The sequence below is a fragment of the Ambystoma mexicanum genome, chromosome 4q, assembly GCF_040938575.1.
Source record: "Ambystoma mexicanum isolate Mex_15411 chromosome 4q, UKY_AmexF1_1, whole genome shotgun sequence".
Classification (NCBI taxonomy): domain Eukaryota; kingdom Metazoa; phylum Chordata; class Amphibia; order Caudata; family Ambystomatidae; genus Ambystoma; species Ambystoma mexicanum.
This window is the reverse complement of record NC_090928.1, coordinates 215,577,694-215,591,403: the sequence shown is the minus strand read 5'-3', so window position 1 is coordinate 215,591,403 and position 13,710 is coordinate 215,577,694. Positions and strand designations below refer to the sequence as shown.

General features: G+C 45.4%; 1 protein-coding gene across 1 annotated transcript in view; it reads left to right on the top strand.

The window, feature by feature from the left end:
• Positions 1-13,710, top strand: part of SCAF8 (SR-related CTD associated factor 8) — a 2,093,867-nt gene that overhangs the window by 1,747,792 nt on the left and 332,365 nt on the right. The window lies entirely within an intron of this gene.

Below are 13,710 nucleotides of genomic sequence, written 5' to 3'. Positions count from 1 at the left end.
AGGTTGAGGGAGAGAACCAAGCCAGTCAGATGAAGGAAGTTTGCAAGGGCACGATTGGCCCAAGTAGGGGCATGGCCTGGTTCTAAAGTGGTCAGATCCACAGTGGGAGAAGGATCAAGCCAAGCATAGGACGCAGCATGAAGGAGGAGCAGGACCGAAGCAGGGGTAGAGTGGTGGTGAAGAAGGGGAACCCTAGCAGAGGTATGGAACGAAGGCCTCAACCTCACCCGTGGAAGCTGGGTAGGGGAAACCCCGTTGGCTCTTTCTCACTCTGGTAGGGAAGCTCAAATACTACCTGCAACTCTTGGCAGAGATGGATGTCTACATGCACTATGGAACGCCTCGGATGTGGTCCTATCCCACTGACTGCTGAGGCTAAGCAGGAAGATGCCCAAAGTGAAAACCGTAAAGCTCTGAATATAGTACCCCAAACTTTTTTTATTGTCACAGAAGAGAGCTTTTGTGTGTTTAATACAAATCCATTTTTACCTGATCAGTTGTGTCAACCCTTTTTCGTGTACCTGACTTGGCTGTATGATAGTCCTTACCGCAAACCTGCCCAGGGGTTGGAAGGAACTTCTATAAAAACCCATTAAGGGAAGAGAGTAGGGTGGTGGGCTTCAGTAGTCGAACAGGAAGAGGACGAGCAGAGGCATTTGAGGTGCAAGAGGCATTGAAGGTGCAGGAAGTGTTGAAGGTCCAAGAGGATTGCCATTCTCTGCCATTCCCAGGAGGAACAGTGTCACTGTCTCCCCAAGACCTCTTTTCCTTCTCCACTCGAGTGCTGCTCAGAGACATGCCAGAGGGAGAAGAGCCCTAGACCAATCGTGATTTTCTCCACCAATACAAAGCATTGATTGGAGCACAGGATTCCAGGCTCCAATGTCAGCATGTTAGTCACTAGACAGCATTGATCATGGAACCGTCTCGAACAAACGGCCAGCAAAGAATACAATGGCTACCTATTAGCAATGGGCGATCCAGGCGACGGTCAAGTCGGCCGTGGTGAAGCACTTCCTTAAGCTCCAAAACGAATGTTGAGCCAGGGCCTAAAGGCCGAGTCTGGAGCTTCACTTAATGGCCCACAAAAATCAAAACTGCATAAAGAAAGTTACCCAAGCACAGAATTTCTTTTGCCAAAAACATATTTCCTGCATGGCTCCTCAACAAGTTTGAAACACAGGCCCCAGAGAATGAACACTGCCTCCAAAACTGCGTTTGACTGGATCAGCTATCCAGATTGAGGTTGTCATCAGCACGTGGTGTTCGGCAGGAAAGCATTGCATTCCTTCCAGTGTCAGCGCCAGCGAGAGGATGGGCAGGAAGAAAGAAAGGCTCAAGCCTGGCGAAAAGCAAACCTCTTTTTTAAACTTTCATATGCTAACTTGGCCATGCAATTTGCTTATGAAATGCAGGTAAAAGTTTGCTTTTTTGTGGAACTATACATTTCTTTCACGACATGCATAGGAGCAATTTGCCAGCATGTTTAAAGCAGTGACTACGCGCAGGTGGCTGCCACACAGGAATAACCAATGGCGCAGTTTACAGAAATCCCAAGTTGCCCCATATCAGTACTATCCAATACTAAACTCGGCTCGCAAATCATCCTGTTTGGAGATATCAACTTAGGACTCCACGACCCTAAGAACCCCAATGCTACATCACTAGAATACTCCATTTCCCAGCTAGGTTTTAATCACTGTATCACAGGGCCTACGCATAACAAAGGACGAACGTTGGACTGGTTGGCAAATCTCAGCTGTTCAAATAAAATCCTCCAGAATGAGCCCACTGCACGGTCTGACCATCATTGCATTTCCTTCGCCATTCAGGAGAATGCACCCCCTAACCTTAGATCCACTATCGCCCCCCAAATTCTATCTAGAAATAACCAGAACATTAGGCTCCCAAATGTACGTCCCCTGATCCACAATATCATCGACCCAACCAACTACAAAGGCTTAGACTCAAATAAACTAGTTGACCTCTGCAATGACACATTAGACCCTATCAAACTAAAAACAGCCAAACTAGCAGCCCATCTCAACAAATGGTTCACAACTGAACTAAAAACTCTACTGAATACCAAAATAGCAGCTGAATCTACATGGAGAAAATAGCCTACCACCCCCAACAAGGCGCTGTTCACCTCTGCTGCCGCCACCTACAAATCCGCCATCCTCAACACCAAAAAAGAGACCTATAACAATAGAATCCTAAATGCCAAATCTGGTACTAAGGAGCATTTCAGCATCCTAAGGGAATTGGAGTCCCCAGCTCCACCAACAGATTAATGCGTAAAGGATGCTGATTGGTGCGCCAAAATACAGAAAGCCCTTGCTGACAAAAATCACATCACTACAAACTAAAATGGAGTAAAAAAAGAATAGGCTGGCCAGTAGCTCCAATGCTATCCGCTCACCAGACCATCACGTCCCTCCTTGTCCACCTTTCTCCTCTCCAGTTTTACCGAAAGAAGTGGAAAACATTATCCGAGACTTAACACCATCAAGATGCCAAGGAAATCTCTGTCCAGCCACAATCATTCAGGAAGGTGCCAAGCACTTGGAACCTTTCATTGCTACTCTGATCAACACCTCATTCAAGACCAGTTCAGTCCCCAACAACCTCAAGGAGGCTAGGGTTATGCCTCTCTTAAAAAAACTAAACCTAGACCCTAACATACAGACTAATTATAGGCATTTCACTACTGTCCCCTTCCTCTTAAAAATATTGGATAGAGTGGCCTATCTCCAAATACAAAAACACATGGACGATAACAATTTACTTGGTCTCCGACACACCGGCTTTAGGCCGATACACGGCACATAAACACTCTCTTGGACCTTAAAATTCAAATGGATGAGGCCAAGGACAATGGCAATTTGGCTATTCTCCTGCTGTTAGACCTCTCTGCAGCATTCAATCTTGTCGATCACCAGATCCTCACAGATCACTTGACCACAGCTGCTACCTTCTCCAGTAAGGCCTCTAACTGGATCCAATCATTTCTCTCTAATCGAACCACCAGGGTCTTTGCTCCTTCAGCCTCAGCTTACCTAGTCCCCATCTATTGCAGCGTGCCGCAAGGCTCGTTTGTCTCTCCAACGCTTTATAACATTTTTACAAAGCTCCTCTTCGACCGTCTTGATAACATGGGTGTCACATACATGAATTACGCTGATGACACCCAAGTTCTCATTACGCTGACCAGGTGTTACGAAGATGATTCTAAACTGATTAATGAAATCTACTTGGAAATCCAGGCCTGGCTGGCAGCCCACAGCCTATGTCTCAATGATGAGAAGACAGAGTTCCTGATCGTCAGATCTCAAACACGTCTAAACAAACTTGACCCTGGATACACGTCCTTCGATATCGACGGGAATCCCATCAAAGTTGCAAAGGAAATGAAAACTCTGGGAGTCTACCTAGACTCCACCCTCTCACTTAAGAAACAAGCGAGGGCAACCGCCTCTACTACAGCCTACACCAATAAGCTGATTAATGCCTGCAAATCATATCTGTCACCTAACAGCTACATTACGCTAGCTAGGGCACTAGTACTCTCTAAGATCGATTATTGCAACACCCTTTTTCTAGGTTCCTCCGAATGGAACCTCAGCAAACTACAGGACTTACAAAATAATGCCTTGAGCTCGGCATTAAACATCCCTAGATCCAACCATATCACTAGTTTTAGACAGGATGCCCACTGGCTCCTGGTGCGCGCCAGAATTTCGCTCCTCACCTTAGTCATTACTCATAAATGCCTGTCTAACTCTGCCCCCAAGTACCTGTCGGACACATTTTCCAAACACCAACCAGCCAGACCTACTAGAGCTCTGTACTCGCATTGCCTCACTATCCCGAGGTACAAACTAAAAAGAGCTGGAGGAGCTAGCTTCCCAGTGCTGGCCGCCAAATGTTGGAACTCCCTTCCTCTTACCATCAGAATGGAACCCTCCTTCTGGACCTTCAGAGCCAAAGTAAAGAGTTGGCTCTTCGATAAGAAACATTAACTGGCTGCCAGCCTTCTCCAACAAAACTTGCATACCTTGTTCATCTCTTCTGTATTATTGTATGTATCACGGTCCGTCTTGTACTGTCGTCTAAACTGTAACCACCGGCAACTCTTCTATGCGCTTACTTGTATTTATATGCAAATCGACTACTCTGTAACCATCGGTCAACTAGCACTTCTGTTTGATGTAAACCTATGTATGCCAGTAACTCTGTCACAAGTCCCAGCGCCAAGATACCCCAGAGTTCAGCGCATGATACAAATAATAAACTAATATAATCAGGTACAGGTCCGGCCTTAGTGGCAGCAGCGCCCTGGGCGAATTGGCACCCTCCTCACTGCATGCCCCTGGTCAACAGGGGAATTCAGGGGGGGGGGGGTTCACATGCGCACCACTTTTTTTTCTTTTCTATATCTCCCCGCTGCGGTGCCTGTCAGGTAATCATTGGAATAGGGCGCTCATGAAAACTGCAAGCATCAGCAGCCTATTGTTATTAAATGCGCCCACCTCCGCAGGTGCATTTAATAACAAAAGGGCGCCTACCGCGCCTTCTTCCACTACGCCAGCTCGGGGGAGGCCTTGAAAGTATACCCTGAGCTGGCGTGGTGGGGGGCTAATGGCACCCAGCGGGGACGTGGCGCCCTGGGCAATAGCCTGGCGCGCCCTGCCCTAAGGCCGACCCAATCAGGTATGAAATAATCAACCAGTCCCTTACGCTCACTTCATATTCCATTCTGGTGTTTGGATTTCAGCGTTTGTAATGTGAAAAACTGCAAGTACTGTAATGCAAAATGACATGTGTTAAAAGAAGCTAGGACAGCAACATACAACGTGTAGGCTTTTCTGCTAGCTTTTTAATCACCATACGCTTCTCTTTAGTGATGGCAGCTGTGAAAATGGATCCACATTAAAATAACGGGAAAAATAACAAGGCAGAAAACACTGAATCTTTTTTAATCGAATTTCCAAAATTGTTGTTTTTTGTGCAAATCTATTGGAAATATGTAATGCGGTGTAAACCCCTCAGCAGCCCCCGCCCCCCCCCTTCTCCCCACCTTAATATATTCTCTGACCGACCTTACTATCGATTTAAATAATTCAGTGTTTTTGGCCTCGTTATTTTGCAATTCGTTTTTTTCAGGCGATGCAGAGAAAATTGAGAAGTGGTTAATCGTGATGGTACTTTTTGAGAGCCTGTTATTTTTAATAATCAGCGTTCATGTTATGCTGCTTCACATGCAGATGAAAGTTCTACAGCAAAACATGGGCACATAAGGGTATACCCAGCCCTTCTGGTACATGGGAATGTAGGACATTTAATGCTAAATGAGGTACTTAATTCAACACTAAGCTGATGTTGGTGAACAGCCCTCAAGAGCATTGTGTAGTCAATTTGGAGCGTCATTTTAAGTTGTCTGTTAATACCCACAAAACAACTGGCGGCTGGCTCTGCCCCTGTCAGTCAGCCTCTTACAACTTAATGATGTTGCTTCCGTGATATACAAACTAATCCTTGCCAAACCACCAGGCTTATTTCTGGCTCGGCCCCACCCATTCATTCTCTGGCTGGCCCACCTCGAATGCATAGGTTACTGTTGTGAACTCTCCAGGTTGTCATTCATGTGTCTCAGCACTCAGACACAGACCAGTTGTGGAGCCATTGTATTGTCCAGGTGGAGTTTTATTAAACATATGTACAGATATACATAGACCAGTTACTCTTGATGGATTTACAGTAGCACATAGGAGTGAACAGGGATAGGTAATGACATTAAATACAAAGGAGTAGACCCACCGGCCATCCTATCATACCAGCTCAGGCCCCCAACTGACACTCATGGAACATTCACTCTCAGACCCACACAACATTCCCCAGCACTCCTGGACAGTGTCCAAACAAGACTTACAATACAACAGAGACACAACCACAACATCTCCCGTTCACAGCAAAATCTTCCAACCACAACTAACAACCTTCCTTCTGGACCCGCCAAATCCAGAAACAGAGCCTGCCACACTCTGGCACAAAACCTAGCAACCACAGGGAACCAAACACACATACGGGTGGGGAACAGGAGGCAGGACCACAGATTGCCCCACAGCGGACAACCGTGAAGCAGAGCCAAACGGAACCTTAGTGCAAGAAAGTCCAAACAAACTGACATACAGGGAAAGCGGTGTCGCCCTTACCCAGGACGGCATACAGAGGGGCAATACGTCTGCACTCTTCCACTCTCACATTCACATCTCAAACACCTACTATCCGCTCCCACCTATCACCCACAAACATCCCACAGATCTCAGCCAGTAAACATGGCAAAACAACCTCCAACCAAATCTTCAACCAAGGGCATGCCCTGCATCGCAATCTCACCACTACACACACAGCATGCATTCAGACCCAGGACAGCATTCATTCAGAGCTGAATCCTCTCAAAACAGGTCAGCACATACATACCCACCCGCGCTACGTACATCCATTAAATTCTACCATACTCCCATACATACATCACACCAAACCCAGGCACTACCTCAATCAGACCACAAAAGTGATGGGTGGAAGGTTTCAAATGAATCTAAACCACTGGCAATTGCTCTGGGCAACCTTTCACACCACCGTTTTTTAGCCCGTCTGCGCCATTGCAAAAGGGGGACCAGCCATGTGCAAATCAGTCAGCAGCTGCCGCCACCGAAGGTAGTAGCCCAGCCCGAACTGCTAGGCCATGTCCCCTCTCTATGGAAACACAAGCAACCCCAGACATGTTTCGGCCTTGTTGGACCTCCTCAGTGAGGTGCAGCCTGGTTCCCTATGGCGCAGCAAGCAAGGGACCCACGTCTGGGCATACCCTCTCTCACATGGAGAGACAAACTGTGACCACAAAAGTGATGGGTGGAAGGTTTCGAATGAATCTAAACCACTGGCAATTGCTCTGGGCAACCTTCCACACCACTGTTTTTTAGCCCGTCTGCGCCATTGCAAAAGGGGACCAGCCATCACCGAAGGTAGCAGCCCAGCCCGAACTGCTAGGCCAGAGCAATTGCCAGTGGTTCAGATTCAATCGAAACCTTCCACCCATCACTTTTGTGGTCACAGTTTGTCTCTCCATGTGAGAGAGGGTATGCCCAGACGTGGGTCCCTTGCTCGCTGCGCCATAGGGAACCAGGCTGCACCTCACTGAGGAGGTCCAACAAGGCCGAAACATGTCTGGGGTTGCTTGGTTTTCTGTGCAGAGGGGACCTGGCCTAGCAGTTCGGGCTGGGCTGCTACCTTCGGTGGCGGCAGGTGCTGACTGATTTGCACATGGCTGGTCCCCTTTTGCAATGGCGCAGACGGGCTAAAAAATGGTGGTGTGGAAGGTTGCCCAGAGCAATTGCCAGTGGTTTAGATTCATTTGAAACCTTCCACCCATCACTTTTGTGGTCACTACCTCAATCATGCACATAAAACAACATATAACAAATAAAATGCCCCTGGAAGCATTGAATTAAACATTACATTTACTATAGCTATCTCAACGTATAACTGTAACAGTATCTAAAACTATCCTGATAAACCTTGCAGCCTATAGGTATTTTCATTTTAATTATACACTCTCACATATCACATTTTTCTTTTTCCTTTACATTGTACTCCTATTAGTAATATTTTTCAATACCTTTACCATGCCAACACTTCTTGCCCACTTGTATAATTAATATATGTGCAACAACCATTTAGATTGTTGCAACATCCAACCCCTGCTGGTTGAATGCCTACACCACATTAAACATGACACTTAACCAACACCCACAATACATACAATATCAACTGAAGTGTGTACTCATTTATCAACCTCGGAAGGATGAAAGGCTGAGTTGGCCATGCCAGGATTTGAATGTGCGACATGCAGATCACACACAGATCGCAACATCGAGCGCTCAACCCGCTGAGATATTTAACATCCTACCAGCATTCATGGCCTCTATGCCCACATCAAACTTCAAGCCTGCTACTTGTGGATCTGCATTTCATTGGGAAACTAAAACTTCACAGTTGTGTAAGGGAGTGAGATGTCTATAATATTGCTCTATGATATGCCGAAAAAGTGCAATGGCAAAGATAAAATGTAGATATTTAATTAAAAGGCCATTTTCTGCAAAAGGCTTGGAGGAATAGTAAAAAAAATCTGCCAAAAGTCAGTATAACTGGCTATACCTCTATAAATTGCAACAGACAATTCTGTTATTGGCGTGCGCTTTATAAAAAAGGTCAGAGATACCATGTGACCTTATTTTGGAATGTTTGCTTGGTTGGTTAATGTGCCTGCTGCAATGATTTATGTGAAACCTGCAGCTAGATGTGTGCCGCAGGTTCATAACTCAATGAGCTATTCCAAGGATTCAATCGCATTCAAAGCTCAAAATTAAGCTTCTACAAAGGATTTTAAAGCTGTTTTCAAAACTAATAACATTTTCAGAAATTAAATGTTCAGTCTCATTTATTCATCTGGCAAGATGGGTCAAGTTGGTTAATTTACATGTTCTTAAAATCTGAACAGCTTGAGTCACTGGTTCGAATGTTGTCACAACCAGTTAAACTTTTAATTGCTCTGTGGTCAGAAAATGTATGTTATATAATTTAGTGAAATGTCATTTTAGCCGTACATAATTATGTATTTGAATACTGCAGATTGTTTTTCAAAAGAAAGAATACAGTACGTAAAGGAAACTACAAGCATGATTTTTTCTTTCCCTTGCTATAGTTCTACCGATTTCAAATCTTTAAAAGGGTTGTGCCAAGGAGGCGTGGCTTCTAAAATTGTGGGCAGGGCTTAAAATCCGGTGCTTCAAACAAAGGTGGCAACCCTAGTTCTGTTCAGCCCTGCCACGGCTCTCTCTATAGGTCACAGGGCTGGCCCATAGCATGGGCAGTCTGTGCAGCTGCCCAGGCCCCGCCGCCATAGAGGCCCCACAGACACCATGTACCAGGGCGGGACGCTCTTCTTTGCTTTTCCTAGTGAAACAACTCCTGCTGTGAATCTCTGGAGACAAATGCCTGCCTCCCAGTGGTACATGAGATCTTTTGGGCCGGAAGGAATGCTGATCACTTTCTTCACTCAGAGCACTTAAAGTGGGAGCGATTTACTAGTGATGGGCCACTGTTTTGCACAAGACGTTCTTAACGTTTCCATGTTAAGAACTGCAAATGGGCTTTTAAGTACATTTTCAAAATCCACATGGCAGTGTTTGCCTTCTGGTGAATTGCATTCTGGTATTTGTAGTCTTCATTCAAGGGGGCAGGGTAATGCCACAATTGTACACGTTTTGCCTAGCATACATCTGTAAAGAGTTATATATTTGTGTGAGTGCTTTACTACTTTACTATGGTTGGTGTACATTTCAAGTTATCTTTATAAAACTGAGTATTGTTGAAAGCCAAACATGGGAGCAAGGTTACAGTCCTGTAAACTGAAGGGGTTATTTTGCCTGGTTCTGGCAGTGTGCTAGTTTTTAGGACATAAATCGAGGATACAGTGGGTGGACAGCATCTGCCCACTTTTTCCAGAGGGCGGACGTAACCCCCATTGGTTGTTTTGTGGCCCGAACTTAAAAACATGTGGCTCACTCAATTGCTTGGCTACTAGGTTTCAGCCTAGGTTGTCATGTTTCCAGTGCAGACGCTTACCCACAAGACCACATAAGTGTCATTAAAGCATACGTCTCATATTTGAATTTTGTTTTCCATGCAATATTTCATTATGAAATGTTGCGTTTAAAAGGTGGGGTACCTTTTATACTTTGCCAGCATAGTCATTGGAAATTCTCCTCTGTTGATTATTTTTCTAGGTTGATTAAGGTAAAAGTCAAATGAACAAAATGTGTATATTTCACTTTAAGATATGTTCACTTAGTGTGCCTATATTAATGGGTGGCAGTTTTTAATTTTCGCTACGGAGGCAGAGATTTCCACACTGAGTCGAAGAAGCGAGCTGTACCCATCCACAGGTCGACAGAACACATTTTACAGCTCATTTTGCAGCAGGAATAGGAAAAAAGCCATATGATTTACAGGAAGGACTGAACATATAACATCTCATATCCCGGGTTCTCCACTTAACCAAAGTTTGTGCTCCTGGACAAATCCTTTGATCTCACTATGCCTTATCTGCCAAAAGTCTACGTAAGGTGGCTAACACACTCTGCTTCTTCAAAAGAGCCTAACTCCTGATATTTCCAAATAGGTAAACATTAGCAGTGACCATTGATATACTGGATGCCCCAGTTCATTTGCCTCCTGCCTTACCAATGGCAACATGTTTTTAATTTAACTTCAGATGATTATTTTCGGGTGGAAGACTCATTCTATAATATAATTGTCTGTAATATCACGGATTTCACTATTTATGCAAATAAGGGTCGGCCCACATACCTTTTGCCGCCAATGGCCCTGTAAATCCTAGGGCCGACCCTGGTAGGTCGTCCAGTTCAAGTCAACGAAACACAACATTTTCAGTGGGGGAGGGCTAAAGCCTGATCTGCCCATTGGTCATTGCGCCACTGAGGGTGGGCAGTGGTAGTTTCAAACGAGCATTGGCAATGGCAACAGTTTGGGCTGCTGTGTCTAATAGCAGTGCCTTGCAAATGCTGTATACTTACACATAAGCCAAAACATTTGGCTTTGTCAATGCTTGTTTATAGTGCTTATACATTGAGTGGCTGAAGGCAGGCGTGGTTAAGACATGTGTATTACATCAGTAACAGTTACGTCATTAACTCTCAGAAGACTACTTTGAAAAAAAAATAGCAGGCACTTTGAGCACAAAGTTTGATGGTAAGGCATGTTTGAAGCGAGCTCAAGTAGGTTTCATGAGGAGGTGTTTTGGTAGGGTGTCCAGATTTCCAAGATGAAAAAAGCGGGAAGGACAATAACATAAACGAAAGAATAGCCCTTTGCAGCCCGGCCATTACTGCCCCCCCCTCCAACATGCCCCCACAGCCCCCTTCCAATACTACACAACCCCCTTCCAACACTAATTCCAATACTACTCCTCTATATAAATAATATATAATATAAATGGTGCAGCTTTGGCTGTGCATCTTAGCATGTTAATTAAAAACGAGCTTTTGCTCTGATTGATAGTACAGTGTCTGCTGTTCAATCATTTCTAACCCAGTCTCACAATCAGTTAGTGGTGTGGCTCGTACCTGAAAGGTTGGGGGTTCGAGCCCATCCTACGATATCACGTTTCTGAAAGTGTAGTGATATTAAGTTTATAATTGTTGTCATCCACTGTTTGCAGAAAACCAGGACGGGGTTTTTACATTTAAAAGACTTTCGGCACAGAGGGCCCTATTCCGGGACGTCTGCTCATCCTGATTGTGTGTCAGTGAGTTGCAAGAACTGGGTGGGATTGTTCATACGAATTAGCATGGCCATGTGCAGTCAATAGGTAGGCGAATATGCAAACTTCACGCACAAGCTTTGTGTCCCTCCTCATATTCCAGTTCTCTCTATTTGTACTCTAATATTATAGTTTCTAGTTATAGGTCTTGCAGTTGCACACCTAATAGCCCAATCTAAAAACGGCTTTCTGCCTGTCTCCCTTCGGACCACCACTGTAGAGGTCTACAAAAGATAATGCTATGCGCGGTCTTCAGTCGCCACCTTGTGGCGGAAACTTGAAGTGTGCTTACGTTGTTAACCCCCCAATTCACATATATTGGAGAAGGTAGTGCTGTTTTCGGTCCCTTACCGACGACTGCAACATGCAGCCTTAAATCACAGGGGATGAGCTGCTTCTTTGTTTTTCTCTGCCCCAAGACCGCAATGATTAATTTGAAGCCAGCAGCAGACAAAGCACAGTCCTCAGTGCCGTGATGGGGCGCCATTGACACTTTAAAACGAAATTCCCACCTGCCGAGTCACACAGCCGTGGGCCCTGCTTTGTGTGGTGCTCACTGCAATTCATCTGGTTTTGAGTTTAAGGAAATTGCTTTACTTGTTTACGTAACTTCATCTTCAAGGTTTTTATTATGCCGAATAAAGCTTTGTTTTTTTATATACTTCATCTATTTGTTTTAAACATGTCGGAGTACATTTTATCAGGACGATCAGTGAAGATGGTTTTTAGCTTTAAAAAAAATAAAACCGGCAGTTCTGAGCTAATTACCTTTTTTCTGAATGAAAGGTGTTAACTCTGAAATTCCTGTTGTATATATTTTAAGCTAAAAACAATCTACTTTGGTTTTTGCTTTAAAATAAATCAGCAATGCTGATCTTGCTAACGCAGTATTGCAACTCTTCTGAAAAAAACAGGTGGACTAAGTTACAAAGTAAAACCATTTTCAGAAACTAAAACCACTAGTTGATTTTTGTAAGTTACTGCATAGTTGGTGTTTTGTGAGAATGCATGCCATCGCTATTTAATTTTGGCCACGCCCACCTTTTAGGCTACTCTCAAGCTAGTGCCCCCCTTGATTTCTCTTCCCACTTAAAACACTGCAAACAGCCTTACACAACATGCACGTCCTATAAGAACCAGTCCCACACAAAATGCATGTTCCATGCTTCTAAGCGGAACATATGTTATAGGAGGGCTTGTCTTCCAATGGATGTGCGGCATAACCCAGCCCTCTCAGCAGGGGCATCGCTAGACGTGGTTTGGGGGAGGCTGTAGCCCCGGATAGAAGCTCATGGGCTACAAGCAAAAGGCTAGCCCTGAGTCCTGACAGCACACTGGCGTCTCAGGGGGGCCCATCACATCAGCTCTGGGAGGGGGCCCGGCCCAGTCCTCCTTCTCGTGATGCGAACCCCAGCCCAGTCAGGGTGAAGGCTGGGCTGGGGCTCGCATCAGGAGAAGGAGGCGCTCAGCAGGGGTCGGGGCTGGACGTGACATCTGGCACGTGTCACATGCCCTATTCAGCTCCAGCCCCTTCTCCTCCAGCTTCCTGGTTCCTGTCTTTGAGTAGCGCGGAGGAGCCGGGGGCCTGGAATGACAGACCGAAGCTGAAGTAAAATCAAGTAAGAAGGCTTTAAAAAAAATATATGTGTACGTGTATTTTGCATATGTGAGGTCCATGTCAGATGTATGTATGCTGCATGGGTCAGTGAGTGGTGGGCGAATGAGTATGAATCTGATAGTGTGTTTTTGAATTTTCTGGGTGGGTACATGCGATCCTGTGTGGAGAATTCAGTGTGAATGGGTGTGAGAGACGGCGTATGGGTCAATGACTGGTGGGTGAATGGGTAGGAATGCCATTGTGTGTGTTTGGGTGTTCTGGGTGGGTACGTCCCTGTGTGGAGAATGCAGTGTGAGTGGATGTGGGGGAAGGTTTATTGGTGAGTGACAGCGGGTGAATAGGTAGTGTGTGTTTGAAGGTTCTGGGTGGGTGGGTGTTTGGGTGCCTGACTGTGTCGAGAATGCAGTATGAGTGGACGCGAGAGAACGTGTATGGGTGAGTGACTGGTGGGTGAATGAGTATGAATGTGATGGTGTATGATTGAATCTTCAGGGTTGGTGGGTGCATTCCTGTTTGGAGGATGCAGTGTGAGTGGATTTGAGAGCGATTGTATGGGTCACTGAGTGGTGGGTTAATGAGTAGGAATGTGATAGTGTGTGTTTGAATGTTCTGGGTGGGTGGGTGCGCTCCTGTGTGGAGAATGCAGTGTGAGTGGATGTGGGAGAAGGTTTATGGGTGAGTGACC